The following is a 6127-nucleotide window of genomic DNA, read 5'->3' as shown; positions in this document are numbered from 1 at the left end:
ATTGGGACTGGAGAAGACAGAGCTGAGTAATCGCCCTGTTGCACTGGGCCAGCCTCTTCCCAGCCTCCAGAACTGAGATACATGTCTGTTGCTTAAGCCGCCCAGTCTGTGGCATTTTGTTATAGCTGCCTTAGCTGGCGAAAACACCAGCCCAGGCCCCATTTCTGGGGTGTGGGGTGTGAACACTGACACCTCCTCCAAAAGGGCCTTTGTCCTGGTACTGGCTGCTGCCCCTCTGACCGAAGCCTGCTCTGGAACAGCAGGGTTTGTTTCCCCTTCCTATGAGACACGGAAGCACTCCTGGGCCTCTCCGAGCCCACTCCCATATTTCTCTAGGGAGGACAGTGGAACCAGACCCTGGGGCCTCTGGGCCTGAGCTGCCTCTGCTTTGGGGGATTAGGAGGCCAGGTGCCTTTTCTTCCTGAGGGAACACCCCTCCCACAACCCTCTCCTGGCTTAGAGAAAGGAAAAACAAAGCTGGGAGAGCAGCCTGCTGGGCAGGTGGCACCTGCCCAGAACCTGGCTTCCTTTTCTCCGGGTACAGCAACCCCTACGTCATTCAGCACCTTCCCAGTGACCAGTGGTGAGGGTGGCAAGGTGGCTGTGTGGCTCTCCTCTCCCACGGAGAGGGCCTAAGGGAGGGCCAGGACAGGTGGGAACCTTTCCTAAGCCCACAAGCACTGAACATCCGAGCCTCTGGGGCAGGGGTCCTCCGGCCTGAGACCCACTGCTGAAACTGAAGTTCTCTGAGACCGGAGGCTGCTTCTTGGGCTCCCACTTTACCTCTGGCGCTTGCTGCTAGCGTCAGCCTCGGAAAGCCCCCCAGTTTCCCTTTGGGTGGGAATAAGGAGTAAGTGAGCCAAGGGTCCTTCCGGTTTCACTTCCACCTTCTAGTAAACAAACAAAACTTCGGGCAGGTCCACCTCTTTTCCACGAAGGCCCCCAAGTGGACATTTTAACCATTTTTAGAAATGGAAGTTCTAATCGTTTCTAACACTTACATTGCTGGGCACTACCTCAGTCCCAACTGTTCAGAATCTCCTGGACCGGGGTCCAGGGTGAAGGAGAATCTCTGCCTGTACGCGTCCATCACAGGGGCCCATAGACCATTGCTCCTGCAGGCCTCGCAGGGTTTTTGGGGGGTGTGCACGTGCACACGTGTGCGGTGAACCCTCTGTCACTGTCACCTGGGACCCATTAAGATGCAGATTCCTGGGCCGAACCCTAGACTCCTGACCCAAGGAGAGAGTGAGACCCAGGCATCTGCATCTGACAAATGTCCCTGGGTGAACGTGACATGTAGAAGTGTGACAGCTGCCTCTTTCCACAGGCAGAGGGAAGCACGTGTGCCATACATCTGGCTTCCTTTCCTGTTTCCCTTCCAGGCTTTCCCTGCCAGCCTCTGCACAGAGGGCTGAGTCCCACAGGTCAGGTCATTTCTCTCACTCCAAGCAACAGGGGTCCAAGCTGAGCCAAACTAAGCTTCAAGCTGTGGACACTTCCAATAAGGAGTCCAGGCAGCTAGTTGCGTGCTGTGTCCCCCGGCCCAGAGGCTCCCAGCCCTGGCTGCACGTTAGCCTTACCTCTGTTGCAGGGGAAGGTGGGGAGAGGTATGAAAATACCCAGGGATTCTGATTCAGCTGGCCTGAGCTGGGGCCTAGGCACAAGAATTTCAAACTCCCCAGATGATACTAATGTGCAGCCATGTCAAGAACCTTTGCTCTAACTACAAAGTGAATATTGCACACGGGGTATTTTTTCAAATCCACAGATCAGCTGCTTCTTGCATTACAGGGCCATGGGCAGTTTGGAAATGTGTGTGTGGCAGGGGGCGGGGGGTGGTTAGGATTCCTTTTCATGCAGCATCCCAGCACATTGGAGATTCCTCCTTCTTCCCTCTTCTCATGTTTAATCAGTCCCCATGTCCCCATGTCCCCTCTTTGCTCACAGTGATCCTTCCTCTTCTGTCTAGTCCTTTTCCTACCCAACTTCAGGAATACATCACCTCCTGCCTGGGCATTTTCACTGTCCTCCCAACTCTCTTTCCAATGGTCTAATCTCCACCCCTCTGCTTTCCCCTCTGTGAGCAGAGGGCCGTTTCTCAACTTCGGATGAGAACTTGACTTTGTCCAATTTGTCTCAGGTACCTTGTCAATTCTGTCATTGGCCTCTAATGTCGAAAGGATACACTCAGCCCCTTAAAAAAAAAAAAAGAAAAAAAAAGAAAAGAAAAAAGAAAAACATTAGCTGAGAAATCAGATTGTTTTCATAAGGCAAAACTGAGGTCCAGTCTGCTCAGAGTAGAGTTTGACTCTTTCCCAATATCTGTCTGATAACTTGTCTTCACTTTAAGAGGAGGAGAACAATCTATTATCACACATAGATTAGAACCTCTTGTAATGTTGGACAAGTAATCTCCAAGGCCCATGTGGATGAGAGGGACCTATTTTGCCCCCATCTCTGAAGTTAAAGGATACATCCGTCTGGATTTTGAATTTTGTTTTATAATTGGGCCAAAAGTGTTTTTGGTGGGAAATCTCATTTCTGAATCCATGGCCATTGGAAAGAGACATCAGACTCTTGATCCTGCTTCCAGTGACCTATAACTGAGTTGGGAGTGCCTAACTTAGTAAAAATAAAGGGTAAGGAAAGAAATGGGTGGAGTAGGGAGTAAAGAACCTAACCAAATAGGACAGAACAAACAGGGCAGGAACCTTGCAAAGAGACTGGGAATGATGTCCTCTTCCAAATGCATGAGATGATGAGTGTTATTTAAAATACTCTTCTACTGGGGGGCACCTGGGTGGCTCAGTCAGTTGGGTGTCCGACTTCGGCTCAGGTCATGATCTCATGGTTTGTGAGTTTGAGCCTCCCGTTGGGCTCTGTGCTGACAGCTCAGCGCCTGGAACCTGCTTCAGATTCTGTGTCTCCCTTTCTCTCTGTCCCTCCCCTACTTACACTCTCTCTTTCTCTCTCTCTGTCTCTCAAAAATAAATAAACATTCAACAATAGCCAAATTATGGAAACAGCCTAAATGTCCATCAACTGATGAATGGATAAAGAAATTGTGGTTTATATACACAATGGAATACTATGTGGTAATGAGAAAGAATGAAATCTGGCCTTTTGTAGCAACGTGGATGGAACTGGAGAGTGTTATACTAAGTGAAATAAGTCATACAGAGAAAGACAGATACCATATGTTTTCACTCTTATGTGGATCCTGAGAAACTTAACAGAAGACCATGGGGGAGGGGAAGGAAAAAGGTTAGAGAGGGAGGGAGCCAAAGCATAAGAGACTCTTAAAAACTGAGAACAAACTGAGGGTTGATGGGGGGCGGGGAGTGGAGGGGAGGGGAGGGTGGGTGATGGGCATTGAGGAGGGCACCTGTTGGGATGAGCACTGGGTGTTGTATGGAAACCAATTTGACAATAATTTCATATTAAAAAAAAATTTACTACATGTAAATAAACAAACAAACAAACAAATAAATAGAGAACACAGTAAACGAAGACCATATAGGTACAAACCAAATATTTGGGTATTTGACATCAAATTGATTAAATACATAAAAGCATTAAGTACAAATCTGGAAAGCTAACTTTATTAAAAAGAAGCAGGTCCATAGTTTGTAATTAAATGAAGCTGGAAGAGATTGTTTTACTTTACATGTCAGTCATTGGTATATAAGATTATACCATTGTGTTTTGAGAAAAGTCTAAAAATATATGTTTCTACGTTTACATCATTTGAAACTTACTAACATGGCCGATGGCAATCTATAGACCTAATAACTACATTTGGGTAAAAAAAAAGTTTTTTTTTAATCCTCTTCTATCGGATAGGAATGTGTAGGCCTTATTTAGATACTGATTCAAACAGAAAGACTTAAAACATTTTTGAGATCATTGGAAATTTGATATTTGATGATATTTGGGAACTCTTATGAATAATGGTCTTATAATGTTAAAGGAAAGAATTTGTATCTTTTAGAGACACATACTGAAATATTTATGGATGGAGTGATATGATCTCTGGGATTGGCTGCAGGACAGTATGGGAGAGAGGAAGTGGATGGGGGTGGTGCTGAAACCAAGACTGGCCGGGAGTCAACAACTGTTGAAGCTGAGTGATGGGTACACAGAAGTTCATTATACTATTCTGCTTTCATATGTGTTTGGATTTCTCTATAATAAAATGCTTTTTTAAAAGAATATGATATTTTTAAAACTAAAAGTTAAAATAAATGTTTACCTAACACTGGTGGTCTGCATTGGCTTGACGTGACTTGTGGCCGTTGGAAGTTTGAGAACTGCTGCCTGAGTGGTATGAGGTCCTGAACAGAGTGAATACCCAATTCCTAAAGCATTCCATGAAGAACACGCTGGAAGGAAAGAGCCACAAGGCAGGTGAAGTTGCCCTTCAGTGCACTCCGGCGTCCCAGCATGCTGGAAGAGCAGCTCCTGAGGTAGGCTCGGGAGTAGTGGGGCCAAAGACATCAGCTTCAAGTTTCTCCTGGTGTATAAATAATTTGTACTAGAGTGGGTTTGGGATGCATTAGAGCAACTGATCTACTTCCCAATAGAATCTATAATATTTATACATGTACACAGATAAAGAAATTAGATCATCAAAGAACTAAGCACATGGACAGCTATGGTTCAAGGAATTCCTTTCACAGAATTTCAATTGCACTTATGTTTTTGTGCCTGTATTAAGGAACTGCAATGAAAGTGGTAAAGAGACACAGCCCTACAAAAATCGCTACTGCCGGGGCGCCTGGGTGGCGCAGTCGGTTAAGCGTCCGACTTCAGCCAGGTCACGATCTCGCGGTCCGTGAGTTCGAGCCCCGCGTCGGGCTCTGGGCTGATGGCTCAGAGCCTGGAGCCTGTTTCCGATTCTGTGTCTCCCTCTCTCTCTGCCCCTCCCCCGTTCATGCTCTGACTCTCTCTGTCCCAAAAATAAATAAAAACGTTGAAGAAAAAATTAAAAAAAAAAAAAAATCGCTACTGCATCTGATACAGAAATCTCTCCCTGGGGCTCCCCCACTGCCCTGAAGGGTGAACTTCCTGGTTTGGCCCCTACACACAGAGCCTGACAGCCTGGGTTTGAATCTCTTTTCTATAACTGACTAACTCTCTGGTTTTGGGCAAATTACTAACTTACTCCCAAATTCTTCATGTTCTAATCTGTAAAATGAGCATCACAATAGTATCTACCCCACAGTTGCCAGGATCGAAGGAGAAAATGGCAGAAGAGCATTTAACTCAGTTTCTGGCCCATGTGCCTGGCATGTGTGAACTGTGATCACTCACCTCCCTCCCGGCTCTGCTTTAGAAAGGGGGATCTTTTCCTAACTCACCGATGTACTCCTTCTGCCTGATTACTTTTTCTCTTTTCTTTGGCTCCTCAGACTCTTAGATCCATATTTGCAGCCCACTTCTAGTAACTGAACATCATATGATAGACACTTCTGTGTCCTCATATTCCTGCTGGCTCTATCAACTGTTTCCTTGTCTTCTTCATTGCTTATCTTGGTCATTTATTCCATCTTCTATTCTGTGTATTTTTATAAGCTGGCTCAATTTTTTTTATGGTGCAAGGGACTGAGTAAATAGCTAGCTAAGTCAATAAGCCATCTGTGACTGAGGCCAGGGGAAGAGAAGAGTCATGGGGGTGGATAGTAGAGGACTCTGATGAACGAGCTCCGTCAGAGTAACAGGGAAAAGAGGGGCCGACAGAAAGTACCCACTGGGGCTCTTCAGAATAATTACTGCTTTACACCTCCCTTGGTATTCACATGTGTGCTACCATAGTCTCCCTATACTAATGGACCATAAAATCCTTAAACACAGAAAAGGGGTAAGTTGTCTACTTGTTTTGGTGGCAGGGTGGGGTGTGAAAATGGGGCAGCTTTCTTCCCACGGCAAACACAGAACCCCTGGATTCAGCCAGGTTTTCTTCTATGACTCAGTGGCCTCTGTCCACTGGTGCTTCTGTCTCAGCTGCACACAAAGCCTTTCCCAGGAAGAGGTAGTGTTTTCCTGGCCAACAGGATGCTGACTGCTGACAGGCACACCGTGTGCACCAAACACGCCACTGTCTTCCACTCAGGGTCAGAAAGAT

The sequence above is a fragment of the Leopardus geoffroyi genome, chromosome D3 (genome assembly GCF_018350155.1).
Source record: "Leopardus geoffroyi isolate Oge1 chromosome D3, O.geoffroyi_Oge1_pat1.0, whole genome shotgun sequence".
Lineage (NCBI taxonomy): Eukaryota > Metazoa > Chordata > Mammalia > Carnivora > Felidae > Leopardus > Leopardus geoffroyi.
Note: the sequence above shows the minus strand (reverse complement) of the source record.